The sequence below is a fragment of the Callorhinus ursinus genome, unplaced genomic scaffold (assembly GCF_003265705.2).
Source record: "Callorhinus ursinus isolate GAN/ISIS: 27379988/994484 unplaced genomic scaffold, GSC_fseal_2.0 scaffold2, whole genome shotgun sequence".
NCBI classification, from domain to species: domain Eukaryota; kingdom Metazoa; phylum Chordata; class Mammalia; order Carnivora; family Otariidae; genus Callorhinus; species Callorhinus ursinus.
The window spans coordinates 18,351,325-18,367,692 of record NW_027397064.1 but is presented as its reverse complement, the minus strand read 5'-3'; the positions used below and the strand labels follow the sequence as shown (position 1 = coordinate 18,367,692).

At 41.0% G+C, this 16,368-nt stretch overlaps 1 long non-coding RNA gene and 1 pseudogene across 1 annotated transcript in view; both read right to left on the bottom strand.

Annotated features, from left to right (window-relative positions):
- Nucleotides 1-6,794, bottom strand: part of LOC141374636 (uncharacterized) — a 46,460-nt gene extending 39,666 nt beyond the window's left edge. The window contains exons 1-2 of the long non-coding RNA XR_012381676.1: nt 6,630-6,794; nt 2,597-2,643 (exon numbers count right to left, since the gene is read on the bottom strand). This is a non-coding gene — a long non-coding RNA (uncharacterized lncRNA). The remainder of the gene's footprint in view (nt 1-2,596; nt 2,644-6,629) is intronic.
- Nucleotides 6,795-7,500: 706 nt separating this feature from the next.
- Nucleotides 7,501-7,989, bottom strand: LOC112835534 (ATPase inhibitor, mitochondrial pseudogene; annotated as a pseudogene).
- Nucleotides 7,990-16,368: the final 8,379 nt, after the last annotated feature.

Sequence of the window (16,368 nt, the reverse complement as noted above, 5' to 3'; positions counted from 1 at the left end):
CAATGTCCTGTATCTCATGGCAATGTATTTACAGATATACTCCACAGAGGTTGAGTACACTCAACAGGGATGAGTCAAATTATCTGATGTATAAAGTGTCTTGAGATCTCTTATAGGAAAAGTAGAGAATGTTGTACAGAATATTATACAATGTACTCAAAAATCAACCAGTAGGATAAAATAAATATCCATGAGTCCATACTGCTATGAACAAATGATTGAGTAAATACATAGGTAAAGGAGAAGGGACAAATACTTCTAACAGAAAAATTCCAAATAATGCATGTAGAAGGAATCAGAGAAATATAAAGTCACCATTACAACACCAAAGTCAGTGCAGGCAAAATCCATGGATGAATGGCAAAATTAGTGTGAAAAATTTAAGGAGAACCAGAATATTTACATAGTCTTAAGACATCTCCCAAATATATAATAAATATAGTAAATGTTTATTATAAACTGTAGTGGTTTTCACCTATGTCCACAAATTCTTTGATACTCCTCTCTCCAGGAGGTGGAGTTTAATTCCCTTCTCCTCTAGTGTCCATTAAACTTAGTGACTCATTTCTAACAAATAGAATATCAGAAAAGAAAAATAGTAACCTGACAGATACTACCTTATCCAAGTAAGGTAATAAGTAACCACCTTCACCAGTAATAAGTCATGTTGGTAACATATAGATGCTAGTATGATGCGATAAAGGGGCACTTCACCTCTGTGGTATTCTTCCCAAAAATCCGTAACTCCTAATCATGAGAAAACATCAGACAAACTCAAATTGAAGGGCATAATAACAAGATAGCTGTCTAGTATTCTTCATCTTTTACCTTAAGAAACTAGAAAAGAAAAGCAAATTAAAACCAAAGTAAGCAGAGAAAAGGAAACAACAAAGAATATTATGTAACTCCAGGAAGTACAAAACAGAAAAATCATAGGGAAAAACAATAAAACCAAAAGCTAGTTCTTCAAGAAAGTCAATAAAACACAATTGCCTATATTAGGAATCAGGAAGGTAACATTATTTCTGATTCTATGTATATTAAGAAGATAATAAGAGAATGGTATGAACAACTTCATTCAAATGATTTTGACAAATTTGATGAAATGGAGAAATTTCTTGAAAGGCAAAAACTATCAAAGTTCATTCAAGAAAAAATAACCTGAATAGCTCTATTCTATAAAAGAAAATGTATTGGTGGCTAAAAATTTTCCCCCAAAGGAAACTCTAAGCATAATCATCTTCCCTGGTGACATCTACTAAACATTTAAGGAAGAAAGAATACCAATTCTACTCAATCTCTTGCAAAAATTTGAAGAGGAGGGAATATTTTTCAGTTTGTTTCACTAGGCTAGCATGACCCAGATGCCAAAACCATAGTAAGACATTACTTAATGGTAAAATATTAAAGTTTTATCCTTAAGATCAAAACCAAAACAATATGTCTATTCTCAGCACTTCTATTCCACACTCTACTGGAAATTCTAGCCAGTACAATAAGGCAAGAAAAATAAATTAAAAGCACGTAGATTGTATCTGTACTGTAAAGGAAGAAGTAAAAAACCGTCTTTATTTGCAGATGACATGATTATGTAGAAAATCCCTTGGAATCTATACACACACACACACACACAAATAGTAGAACTTGTAAGTGAGTTTAGCAAGATTGCAAGAAACAAGATGAATATACAATATTGTATTCTTATGTAGTAACAATGTACAATCAGAAGTGAAATTAAGAAATAATGCCATTTACAACAGCATCAAAAAAATATCAAATACTAAGGCATACATCTGAGAAAATATGTGCAATGCTTATACCAAAAAACATTGCTGAGAGAAATTAAAGAAAACCTAAATAAATGGAGCTATATACCTTGTTCATGGTTCAGAAGACTAAATATTATCACGATTATCAATTCTTTCCCAAATTTGCCTATAGATTCAGTGTGTTTCAGATCAAAATCCTAGCAGACTATTCTGTAGAATGCAGCAAGTTTATTTATTTAAAAATTTATTATTATAGTAGCAAGCTTATTTTAAAATTTGTATGAAAATGTAAAAAAGAAAAAGAAAACAGAATTGGAAATCTAATACTCCCTGACTTCAAGACTTAATATAAAGCTGAAGTAATCCATACAGTATCATGTTAGCATAAAGATAGGCACATGGATCAACAAAACAGAAGAGGAAGTTCACAAATGGGCCCATATGTATATGAACTGATTTTTGACAAGGTACAATATCAATTTGGTAGAGAAAAATATAATCTTTTCAATAAATGATTCTGAAACAATTGGATATCCATATGTAAAAAAATCAACTTTGATTCATACTATATGCCAGACACAAAAAAATTAACTTAAAATGTATCATAGACCTAAATGTAAGTGTAGAATGATAAAACTTTTAAAAGAAAATACAGGAAAAAAATTTGCCATAAATATTTAAATACAACACCAAAAGTGTGACCCATTTTTAAAAAATGTGATAAATTAGACTTCATCAAAATTTAAAATCTCTATACTTTGAAAGACACAGTTAAGGGAATAAAGGACAAGTGATAGACTGGAAGCAAATATTTTCAAATCACATACCTTGTAAAGGAATTGTATCCAGACTAGGTAGAGGACTCTCAAACCCACTAATAAAAAAAAAAAAAAAAGTAAATGGGCAAAAGATTGACAGACACTTTACCAAAAAAGATATACAAATGGCAAATAGGTGCATGAAAAGATACCAAGTTAATCATTAGTCTTTAGTGCAAATTAAAATGCTAATTAACTTAATGCTAATTAAAACCACAACAACATATTGTTACCCTACCATTAGAATGGCTACAATTCAAGACTGATCCTATCAAGTGCTGACAAGGATGTGGAGCAACTGGAACTCTCATACACTGCCAGTGGAAATATAAAATGGTGCAATCACTTTGGCAATCAGTTTGGCAGTTTAAGAAATTAAACATGTGATTCAGTCACTCTAATTCCACTCTTAGATATTTACCGAATATAAATTAAAGCACATATCTATATAAAAATTTGTACATGAATGTTCATAGCAGCTTTATTGTAATAACCAAAAACTATAACAACCCAAACATCCATGAACAGATGAATAGATAAACAAATCATATTATATCCATACAATGGACCCTGCTCAGCAATAAAAACAAACTATTGATATCCACATCATCATGAATGAATCAAAAAAAAAAAAAGCCTGAGTAAGAGAAGACAGACAACAAAGAGAACATATTGTAAGTTTCCATTTATATAACATTCTAGAAAGTGCAAATTTATCTATAGTAACAGGAAGCAGGTCGGTGGCTGCTTAAGGATGAGGGGAAGGTACAAAGTCACCAGCAGAAACTTTTGAGGGTAAAGGATGTGTTGATTATCTTGATTGTGGTGATGGTTTCATGGGTGTATATGTTTGTCAAAACATCAGTTTATAACTTTAAACACATGTAATTTGTTGGATGTCAATTAAATCTCAATTAAAAAAAGAAAAATATATATAGAACAATCACCATGCCAATTTACACAGAGCTAAAAAAGAGTAATTAGCAATGAAAAGATGTATTATTCACAGTTCTAGGTGAAATACTTAGCACTCTGGTACACTTTGAGCATATAACAATGGCAAAGAATTCTCAGATGGTCTGCCTCCTATTTTAGATTGTCCTTTTTGTAGACACTGGACATATCTGCTACTCCATTTATATTTCCCTAATCGCTGTTGGTCCCTTCTCTGCCCCCAGTACACAGCAGTGCTCAGGGCTCCACCTGGTGCCTGCCCTAATGTGAAGTATCTATAGAAAGAAAGTATTGAAGGGTATGCTCCCCTGGGTGTTGTGGATTATTCCAGAAAGATGCTGCTGCTAAGATGGCACACCAGCTGCTAGCTGTCTACTGTAAGTTAGTAGGAGGATTAACATCATCCCAGAAGTATGACCCTAAGAATATACCAGAAACAGCTGCTGGAACATGGACTCGGACCTTGCGATGATAAGAGATCAACAAATTCCAACCAATACACTGCAGCATCTGCTGTTGGATAAACTTAGCACAACGGTGGCAGTGCTTACTCATGTTGGTATTCTGGCCCATGGAAACATCCTAAGAATCTGGGCAGAGTTGTCTGTAGATTTAAACCCTGATGAACCGGAATGTGAGAGGAATGTAGGGGGTCACACCCGTTTAGGATCTGCAGCCAGGAAGCCTGCCCAATTTACAGTGATCTCCACATCCCTGAACTCAGAGCATTCTACATCTATTCCACTATTTACACCAGTCAGACAATGTATCAGGCATTGCTTGGTGCCCAGCAATATTATCTAACGTGATAACTCAGCTCTTGCAGTGAAATTTAACCTTACATATTCATTCATTCATACAATAAATATCCATTAAGTTTCTACAATGGCAAAGCACTGTGTTGCTTACTGAGGTTACCAGGATGTTGAAGACAAGTATTACCTTCATGGAGCTGAAGTTCAAGAAGGGGAGACAGACATTAAATAACAGTACACGATAAGTGATCTAATCATAATTATGGTAAGAGTGAAAAGTACAGGTGCCATCAGAGCCAATTCAGAGGAAGCTGAGGGGTGTGATGGATGGGGAAGCTTTCTGGAGAAAGGGACATCAAAGCTGAGATCTCAGAAATGAATTATGAGTTATCTGGGGGAATCAGAGGAGGGCATTCCAGGCTGTGGGAGAGGAGAGAGAGGCACAAGAATTACAAAGAATCCAGGGGAGCTGGAGCAGAGAGAGAGAGAAGTAAGCAGAGGCCTCATAATGAAGGTCTTGTAGGCTGTGCAAAGGATTTGGCGAAAATGGAAAGCCATGGAAGGATTTGTATTTTACCATCTTTGTTAGATTGCAAACTCCCTGTAACATAGGGATTATATCAATTCAACACAAAGTAGCCTAGCCACCCAGAAAATTCCACCTGCAAGCAATAGATAATAATAAACCTTTGTTCAGGGTCATCTAAGATGCTTACTTGGGATTAACTACTTTGAAATCTTGTCTAAAATGCCGGATTCCACCTTCATTTGTTTTTATAATTGCATACCAGGTTCTTTCTTTTTCTTTATTTAAATTCAATTTAGTTAATATATAGTGTATTATTAGTTTCAGGGGTAGAATTTAGTGATTCATCAGTTGCTTATAACACCCAGTGCTCATTACATTGGTACCCTCCTTAATGTCCATCACTCAGTTACCCCATCTCCCCACCCACCACCCCTCCCAGCAACCTTCAGTTTAATTCCTAGAGTTCAGAGTCTCTTATGGTTTGCCTTCCTCTCTGTTTTCATCTTATTTTATTTTTCCTTCCCTTCCCCTATATTCATCTGTCTTGTTTCTTAAATTCCACATATGAGTGAAATCATATGACAATTGTCTTTCTCTGTCTGACTTATTTCACTTAGCACAATACACTCTAGCTCCATCCACGTCATTGCAAATGGCAAGACTTCATTCTTTTGATGGCTGAGTAATATTCCATTACACACACACACACACACACACACACACACACACCCCACAGCTTTATCCATTCATCTGTCGATGGACATCTGGGCTCCTTCCACATTTTGGCTTTTATAAACCTTGCTGCTATAAAATTGGGGTGCATGTACCCTTCAACTGATTTCACCTTCTAATTTCATTCAGTACAGTAAAGCAAACCTCAATAAATCTTTCTTTGCTGATTAAGTAGCTGGCAGAAGAAATCCAAGTCCCTTACTATCTAGAAGTTAGAGTGAGAGAATCCCAGAGTTGGGGAAGAAAGAACCAACCCCTGCCCACACATCAGAAGAGGCTTGCCCAGGGTCACACAGGGAGGAGGAAAGAGCCAGGGCAGAATCTAGGCATCTCAGGCCCTTACCCAAATGCTTATGACTCTGTAATGGTCCTTAAGGGCTGTGATTTGGTTTTGCTTTTTTTTCCTTATGACTCTTCAAAGGCAGAAAACAAAGTTACTAGAGAGTTCAAGATTGTTGGACCCCAGGTAACTCAGGTTGTTTTCAGAGATGTTTTAGGTAGAAGAGCTGAAGTGGCATTGGGGACAACAAAATTAAAACTGACTGTGCACCTGTTGGGGGCCAGACACAACTCCAGGTACTTACAAACCCACTTTTTCCTCTCCCTAGCCCCAGTAAGTTAGAATTATTAGCCCTGTGTTACAGATGAGGAAACTGAGTCTTATAGAAGCTCACCCAAGCCCACAAAGATAGCAAGTGACTTGAGAAAGAAATCTGAAGGTCAGTATGGCTCAAACAGGTCAGTGTTCTATTATCTCATGCAGACTCCCAGACTGACCGGGTTGGGTGCCCACACACTGATGGAATTACCTTACCTTTCAGAGAACTTGACCACTGGCTAGGGTTGCTCTAAAATGCAGGATCCTCAAAAGCTTGCCACATTCCTGGGAGATACTGATCTCCAAAGGGCTCTTTGGGACCCTTGGCCCCAGGGAATACGACATTCAGCACCTGGCGTAAAATGGCCTGCAGGATGTTAGGCCCAAAGCAAGACATGACAAAGACATGGAAAATCCCCCTACCAGCCTTTCCCTCAGAGGAGGTTGGTTCTTACCTCATTGGAACCTTCTTACCTGGCTAGGAGCTTGTCCCTGCCCTGTCCACAGAGCCACTAAAAGTGAACCCTCTGCAGCACTCAGCTGGTCTCCTGTGTGCTCAGGAAATAAGGTATTTCTCTCTGTCTTTGTCTCTGTCTCTCTCTGCTCTGTCATCTTTGGCTTCCCTAGAAGCAGCACGGATCATGCTGCACAGCAGTACCCAGAACTGAGATGTTGTTTCTTGAGAAGAAAGAGCAAGGGACAAGGCATGTGTCATTCCCAGAGAGAAAATAAATCATGTGTCCTCTGATTACTTGGAAATCTTTGATTTTTCTTTCCAAGAGAAAGGGTTACAGCTGTGTTCCTTGGGTGGCTCAGAAAGGAACAATATGTCTGTTTTCTCCTTTATCTAAGCAATATGTCTCAGCATTTGTTCCATTCAAGCACCAGAGTGAGAAGGTAATCACATCACCGTTCACCCTCCCAGGAACACATAAGCAGCAAGGGACCCATACTTATGGTCTCATACTAAAGATGTGACTTGGCTTTGGAACAAATTTCCAAACCTAACCACCTAGTGATCAAGGCAAAGCTGTCCAACTTGGGTCCTTGGATTTCTCCCATTTCCTCCCACTTCAGGGTCCACAAAAATTGGAAATACATGTAAAAAACTAAAAAGGGCCAAGATAGAAGTTTGGGCAAAAAGCAATCATTAGGGATGAATTCTTGAAAGCAAAAGAAAAGGATAAGCAGTGTGGTATCATAGAAAGAGCATTGGTTAAGGAGTAAGGCATGGTGGGATTTATTTGTTGCTTTGGCATCCACTATCCAGATGACAGTAGGAAAGACACTTCACCCCTCCAGGTCTCAGACTCTTCTCCCATAACCTGAGAGTATTGGCTTGACCTTTTTTTTTTTTTTACTGATGACAATTTATTATAATCTGTTGGCAGTACACAGATAAGATATTAATAAAACCACAACTCTGCTTCCATAGCAGCGGGCACTGATATGTAGCTATGCTATGGGAAGTGTGTATGTTTAATCATCATCATCATGTTTTAGATGTTTGATCTTCTTCTTGTGCCGCTCAATTTCTTTCTGCAGATGTTCAATTTCCTTTATATGATGGGTGATTTCCTCTTCATGGTGTTTCTTCAAGGTTGCCAGTTGTTCTTTAGTGCGTGCTCAGAAGTATGGTTCCTCTTCAGCTTGCTCTCTCTTTCCGAAGGCCCCCCCTGCCTCCCGGATCGAGCCCACACTGGAGTCTGACCGTTGGGAGCTGAAGCCTCGGGCTTGTATGGCCCTAACGCCCCACACGCCCAGCCGGACCCGGGCGGCCAACGCGGTGACAGCCATTGTTGTTGTAGCAGGACTTCTCCAGTCATCCGCGGCGGTGGCTTGACCTTTAAAGTTACTCTGCTAATGACATTGTGCTACATCTGTTGTCCTATGAGCTGGAAAGATTGGAAGGGAAGAGAAAGATGGAGAAGGAGAGAGAAAGCATAGGGAAGCAGGTGGAGCTTCCTAATAGAGAGTAACAAGAGAACCAAGTTTGACATACAGCACAAGGAAGAACACCTGGAAAAGAGAGGCTAAGAAGAGCATGCAAAGAGGAAAATATTTTGGAATTAGAGAAATCAGTTGTGTTGGTTCAACTTACAACTGGATAAGACCCGAGACAACCTGTAGCGGATGCCCAAGGCTGGCAGAAGAGAGAGTATAAAGAGAAGACAGAGCTGCCTCCCTGTCTTCCCACCTGCTCTGGGCCCTGGAACTCCCAACTCTCTATAAGGCAGGTAGAGACACCCAGCTAGCACAGAGGAAATATCTACCCAAGTCTCATGGCTGGCTAAGAAGATAGCTTTCATCTATAAATGTTAAGTACTATGATTTGACTAAGGAGGCATGAGCCTGGCCTGAGACTTCTGAACCAGTGACTAGAAAGAGCTTGCATTTAATGTAAACTTAGAATGACAAAGTAGGGTGGAAAGGTGGGTGGGGTAGGGAGAAGGAGAAAGAGAGAAAGGATGAATATAAATTATCTGTGGAGATAATTGTTGACTGCTTATGGGAATGTTGTGACTCAAAGTTCAGAGGGCAGGAAGGACAAGGAGACTCACCCTCCCAAGGATGCAGAGTGGCTCTACTAATTGGCCTTGGGCTGGCCCATCAGTGACTGCTGCTCTGCCCCAAGTTTGGCAGGACTGACCATGACTTGCTACCGGAGGGAGGTTTGGTGGGATTTATGAGATGAGCTAAGGGGCTGTTCTTGGCAAGCCAAAGCTATAAATGTATAATACTTTATCTCCTGCAGGGATGTTTTTAAGCAAAGGAAAGACGGGAAATGTCTACATCAAGTAAAAACTCCAGCCACTGGTCAAGGAGAGTGGCCTCTCTCTGGAACTACATCAAAGGCATGGTTCTGTCTGCTCCCTGTGGCCTCTGTGGATCCTGCCCTGGGAGTTCAAAAGTTTACTTGGAGCCAAGGAGGGAAAAGCACACGCACTGCCAGTGCTCTCCTGGGATTGTCACGAAGAGGATGAGCTGGGACTGCTGGAAAAAATGCCATTGCTCCCTCCCTAGCATCCTTTCCTCAACACTACTTCACCATCCAGATAAAATTTTAGTGCTTCAGTGCCACTGAAGCATGATGGAGTCAAAACACTGGACCGATAGTCTGCAACTAAAGAGCTACAGCGCCTGCAGAATGTCATTTCCCCTCCCCAAGTTCATTTTCTTATAAAATGAGAGGGTCGAAGCTGAATTAATAGCATTCTTAGTGATCCTCTCCAGTGACCACAGAAAGGCAGAATTGGCTTTTCAAGTTCAGAAAAAAAGAAATCTCTTGTGCAAGAGAATTCCATTTAGAATTCAATGCAAATCCCACTCCTTCTCTAAGTTACTTCTAACTGGCCATGCTCTGGTGAATGAGACCAGCTGGGATGCAACAGGAAACACAGACTAAATTCCTGAGGGCCAACTGAGGAAGCTTGTCTCACTCTTGATGCCATCTTCTAAGAGTCTATAAGAACAGACAAGCTGTTCTTAATTTTCTAGAGTATGTTGCAACTTCATCCCAGACATTGTGTTCTTCGTTTCTCTCTCATCCTTAGGGACATGTCATTGAAAATAAAGTGCCTAAAGCCAAGGCTGCAAAAGCCCATACAGAAACTGTGTAAATTAGAAAAAGACAAGCCCATGCCAGGGCAAACAGCTTAGGGAGTGTTGTGCAGAATGGGTGTCAGCTCTCATTTGACTTAGTTGGCTGGAGGATCCCATACAATCTTGTACAACCTGCACAACTATAGCCAAAGTGCAAGGCTTGGCTTGCAACAGTTACTCCAAATCTACATGTCAATAATAATGGTACATTCCTATGTGTCACAGGTCAGGTTCCCTAACAAGCAGACTCAGAGCTGAATATCCTCAACAACTACAGGGGAGGGAAGGAAGAAGTATGGGGCAAAAGGACCACAATGCAATTGGAGCAAAGTCTCAGCCCAAGGGGGCTCTGCAGTTGGGATGGTCATTCTTAATTGTCTAGAATTCGGGCAAATTGGCTGGACCTTTGTACACACTGTATAGATCAATCAGGGATGGGACCTGCCCTTGGGAAAGGGGTATGGCATTGGGAAAAAAAGGCCTATAATGCAAGGGCAAGTCTTGGAATAGGACTCAGCTGCAAACAATCAGCCAGAAACACAGGCAGCATCTGGGGGAATAACAAACTTCAGTTATGATGGTTCTGGATGACACAACACAGAATCCACTACCCCTTGTTCAATACTTCATAGTTTAATAAGCAATGTCCCATTTGCCCTTCTGGATCCACTCTCTGCTTTTCACCATCCTGCTCTTTGCGCTGGGAGGCTAACCTGTATGGATTACATCAGCAAGCTCCCATGCCCTCTGACTCCCACCTGGGTTCAGCCAATAGAGCCCTGGCCAAAGATCAGAGGGAGGCAAGAGAGGAAGGGCAGCATACTTGTTGCCCTGGCTCCATCTCTGCAAGGTCACATTGGATTGGAAAGCTCCTCCAATTGAAGGTCAGTGGTTCCTACCTAAGACCCTCTCACAGACCATGGATTCTCCCCTTCCAGGTTCTGACAACTAATCCCTCCCCTCACCCTTTTACCTTGGTGCTCTAGCAGGCCTCCCTCACCCCACTCCCCCATGGTTCCAATGCTGGGATAGCTCCACCTGTGTGATTCCTCAACTCTGCCCGCACTTTTTGTAGAGTCCTTTCTTTACAAAGTAAACTCTCCTTGAATTATCCTAATTTGAGTGTACTTCCTCATTTGGTTCCTTCTAGGACCCTCCTGATACTTTTAGACACATATTATCTCACCTCTTCCTTTCTACCATCCTATGAATCAGATGTGCTTATCCCCACTTTAGAGATAAGAAAGTACAGACTCAGAAGAGTTGCATGATTTATTCAAGCTCCCAAGTTAGTAAAATGGCCCTTGTCTGTTGACTCAGATCCACCGTCTACATCACTTATCACACCCTAGAGCTTCTCTCAGATTATTCTCTTTTCCCTCACAGCTCAGGAAAGAAAGAGGAGAAGTAGGAACAGCCAAGGAAATTTGAGACCACAGAAGGTTCTAAAATTTGGCATGAGGATGCCTTTCATTTTAGCCCTGGGATTGAGAAAGGAGGAAAGAGAGTCCTCTTTATGATTATTGCCCTATCCAGTCTCCTGGAAAACTTCAGTTTCTTTTCTAAAGTACCTTTCTCAATTAGAAGATTAAGCTATTTCAAAATCCAGATCTGCCCCCAAAGAGCTGCTTGACCTGGTCAGGTCACATGGCCTTTGGGTCTTTGGTTTCTTCATCTGTGTAAAGTAAAATGGTTAACTATGTGAATCCCAAGCTCCCTTCCATTCTGTGTTTCTATGAGCTCCTTGTTCTCTTTGCTTCTCTTATCCTAGAAACAGACAACAGCCATGTGGATAAGCACTTATACTCACAATTGTTAGTCTCATCCCTGGGAAAAAGAAGAAGGAGCTCAGATGGTGCTATGCACAAAGACTCACTTGTTAGTGCTAAAGGACACTTCAAAAGCTCTTGTCCAGATCCTTACTTTTAACCAGAATAACACAGTTAAGCCCAAATGAGAAGGCGAAGATACCATTTCATTTTGCATTGCTCCCAAAGTCCCTGTGTGCAGCAGATACCTAGATTCTCAGTCTCATCAAAGGTGGTGTCTCTGTCTTTCCTGATCAAAAGCAAATGGTTCCTCTCTGTACAAAATGTCTTTTGTCCTGTCTTGCTTGCACTGTCCCACATTATTGACAAATTGTTTAGCACAGGGACCAACTAGGAATGAGAAGTCTCACTGTGATGCTGCCAACGCTGTGAAGAGTTCTCACTTACTGAAACACTAGCTGCAAAACAGGGAGAAGAAAGTACTTGTTCCTCCCTTCCCATGTTCCCATTCCTAGATTTGGGGGTAGGAATTAGAGACTCTGGGTTCTAGTACTAGTCCAATTGCTAACCTTGAGCAAGTCACTTCCCTTCTCTAGACCTCATTGCATTATCTATTAAAATGAGTAAGTGGATAGCACCATTTTTTCTAGGTCTGACTTTCCATGAACCTCTATGGATAAATAGGATTCAGGTAGGTTGATTTCGACAGATGGCATCTTAACTTGGGTTCCTCCAGTAAACAAGATCTGAGTAGAGACTTAGATTAGAAGGTACAGTCCCAAGGCATAAAGAATGAGGGGAAAAGGACATGAGACAAGGAAGAATGAGAAGCAAAGGTGATGTATTATTATCTTAGTTGATTTGGACTGCTGTAACAAAACACCAGAGGCTGGGTAGCTTTTAAACAACAGAAATTTATTTCTCATATCTCTAGAAACTGGAAGTCCAAGATCAAGGTGCTAGCATGGTCACCTTCTGAAGAGGATCCTCTTCCTGTTCATGGTTGGTGTCTTCTGATTTTATTCTCATGTGGGAGAAGGGGCTAGGCATCTCTCAGGGGCCTCTTTATAAAGCACCAATCCCATTCATTAAGGCCCCATCCTTATGATTTAAGCAGCTCCCAAAGGCTCCATCTCTTAATACCATCATCTTTGGGGTTAGGATTTCAACACATGAATTTGGGGGAGACACATTTAGACCATAGCAATTATCAACCTAGCCACAGATTTACATGCTTCAGAGAAGTCCAAAGGGTCACTCAATCACACTGGACATCTCTGCACATGTTGTACAGAAAAAAAAAAGTCTTGGAAAGAAGAAAAAAGCAGGGATTTATTTGTAGACACCCCCTAATTTCCTCTCCCCCACTGGTCAAAGTTTACCCACTGGGGATTTATCTCTCCTATTCTTGGTTACATCACCTGAACCCCTTCAAAAGTCACTGGGGAAGCCAGATCCTTCAACCTGAAGTGTGGCATAGTACCCGACCTGGAAGAGGTGGGAAGAGCCAAGGAGTTCGACATTCAGTCTCCTCCACCTGGAACCTGCTGCCCTGGCAGAGGAAGGCAGCTAAGGATTTGGGAGATCGTGAACCTGCAAGAAACTAAGGAGGCACAGACACCATATCTGGCACCAACAGGTAGAAATGGTTATGATGGAAAAGTGTACTAGAAGAGAGCTCAGGTACTTCATTCAACAAATGTTTTCCAAGAAATTTGGATCCAGAGGTGGGAAAACTTTTTTCTGCCCTCAAGGAACACAGTCTGCTGGGGAGACAGACTTAGACACAGACACTAGCAATGACAACAAAGTAATTGATCGTTGTGAATGGTTACATTTGCCCCCCTCATGTTACATGGAGGGAAATGAAGCCCAGGCCTGACCAAATTGACATAAGGAGCCTGGGACAGATGGAGGTCTACAAACCCAGGTTGTGAATTTCCAAGTCAGCGCTTCATTGATGGCCCTCTCTCAAAGGCACAAAAATGGTATAGAGCGGGCTATGTTCTCAAACAAGAGGGGATGAAACAGGTCCAGTGGTGTCAGGGCCTGGCTGAGCCACATGGCTCAACTGTTCAAAATCCCCTGCAGATCAGAATGACATCCTGGGACCTGGGTCTGGGGTGGGTGTGCAGAGGGGGAGGGAGTGTTAGGGAAGTTTTTGTGAACACAACTTCTTTGCTAAAAGGAGCCAGGAGGAATCAGCTTAATTGAAGTTAAAGATATTTTAAGGAAGGTAAGAGCCTAGCTGGGGGTTCGGCCAAGGGGTTTCATTCTGCCTTTGAAAATGAGAAGAGTTGAACAGGATCTGTATGGATGAGCTGATAAAATAGTCCTTTGAAGTGGACAGGGATCTTTTTATAGCCTCGGAATAACTTAGCCCCGGGTGAGGGAAGAGAGCTGCTCTCATTTACAAGCGTGGAAGGTGGTGAGCTGTCCCCTTCCAGTTGGATTTCTCTGGCTTGGCCATGAAGAGAGAGAAATTGGCCAGGTGTCCTTGCCTAGCTGAGAGAAGGTAAATCTGGTAGTCTTTCACACAAGAGAGCATAGATGAATGGCCCAGGGAAAGCCCTAGAAGGCTGGTTAACAGACATTACAAAGAAAGGCACAGAGCACAGAATCACAACCCCCACATTCCACCCCCAGTTCACACACCATCTAGATAGATCATGGATGCCACCTTAAAAAGAATTAGGAAGTCAACAGTTATACGCAACTAATGAATCGTTGAACACTACATCAAAAACTAATGATGTACTAAATGTTGTCTAAGTGAACATAAGAATAAAAAATAAAATAAAAAAAGAAGTCAACAAAAATGCCAAGAAATAACAGCAATAAAAATTAGTGTCATTGATTATTTACTTTGTGCCATGCGCTATAGAGGCAATATCTCTTTGCTCCTCTTAACAACCTAGGAAGTAGGTATTATTTTTATTCCCATTCTATATTCGAGAAAAGAGAGGCTTATTTATGGATGAGCAAATTAAAGCACTTTGTTCAAGCTTAGTACATCACAGACCAGAACCCAGATAGATAAAACTGCTAGATAATTGCTCAGGTAACATGAGGTTACCCTTTGGTTACAAACCTCACTCCATGGAATTCCACACCCACTTTATTAGCACTCAGTTCTCTTGGCCAAACAACTGGAGAAGTTGGTCTAATCTCCCACTCCCCCAACAGTTCAGAATCTCCCTTCGGACATGGGAACATTTTGCTAAAACCTTAAGATTCCGCTTTCCTCAGACTCCTGAAATCTGTACCACCTGCCCCCAAATGAAGAGAAAAAAGAAACTTGGAGACACAAACCACAGTGATAAATACGCTTCCAAGAGTGAGCTGCCTCAGTTGTCAGCTAGTTAAAATGTTGCTGACTACTGCCCTTCATTCCCAAGGAAGACTGAAATAAGGATTGGAGACCCAAAGTACAGTAGGATGTAACTTAACCTGACATGTAAGGACTCTGCCAAGATCGTAGGCTTTCTAACTCCCAAACCTGGCCCATGGTCCTGTAAACACAGTGAAAGTTTAATATCTGAAGCTATTAAGTAAAAAATGCAAAGAAGTCAGGAGACTTTGGGTTTAATCTCAGTTGCATCAAAACCCATGTAATGGCCTTCTAAAGGGGCTCTACCTCCCTCTTGACCTCTGGCATCCTGTCTGGAAAATGAGAGAATTTGACACAGCTCATCTCCAAGGTGTCTTCTTTAGCTCTTCTCATCTTGGGTGATATATTTGCCTTACTAATCTCAAAGGGGCTGCATCAAGAGTCAAAATTGGTAGAAGTGGGATGTGGGGAGAATGGACTCTTAAAAGGAAAGTCAATAGTGTTTTGTATGATACAAGTACAAAGGACAGAGAGTCTTGGTCAGCCACGTACTCTACCTAACCATCCTTGAGACATTATAAAAATAAATGGAACACTGTGAAACTCCATGATAAAAAAAACCTCTTCCATCCTCCTTTTGGACGGAGACTTGACTCTGGAGGGCCATGAAAGCTTTCTCCTATCTGCTAGATGGGTAGGAGTTCAAAGTCCAGTAAACCCCTCTCCCAAGCTGCTGCCTATGGGGTCTCCACTAGTGATCTCTCTCACTGACCTCTTTCCTACTATGGAGACCCCAAGCATTCAAAGGAAAAGCCCTGGTAATGGACTTTCAGGATACACTGGGGCTGAAAGAGACTAGGGATCTTTTTTTTTTTTTTTTAAGTTCTAGGCATAGGGCATGTGCTAATTGGCCTGGGTCTGGCTATGAAATAAATTGCTATCATCATTATTTTATTCTCTGAAGGAGACAACCTCAGGTTAGTATTTCAAAGAAGAATGAGTCACTGGAAAGGTTTAAAAGTACCTGCTAATTATTTCTTTAAAGAAAAACCTGAACTTTGGGAGAAAGGAGTTAGACACAGCATCAACTGGCCATTAAGATGAAAGAGCCAAGTTACCTGGGCTGCTTTGGGAGGCCCAGAAATAACAAGAGTGCCCCTTGTATTTGCAGAGCTGATTTCCCTGCAGAGGCTCTTCCACAGACATTATCTCACTGACCCTGAATTCCTGAGAGAGGAGCAGCCCACTGCCGGCTTTGTTATCCCTTTCTTTCTGCCTCACTATGATGTGAGGAGGCTGAGGGAAAACAGGTCAGTGCTAAGAAGGGATGGGGGTCTTTCAGTTGTTTGTGGAGCAAGCATATGCACAGCTGCTTAGAATCGTAAAGCCCCCGAGCTGGGAGATGTCTGGTCAGGTAGTGGCTTCAGGATTTATTTTAATAAAATTATGAAGAATCCCAAGTTAAAACAGAAGATCAATTCTAAGGTAAGTTCAGATTAATACTTATTTA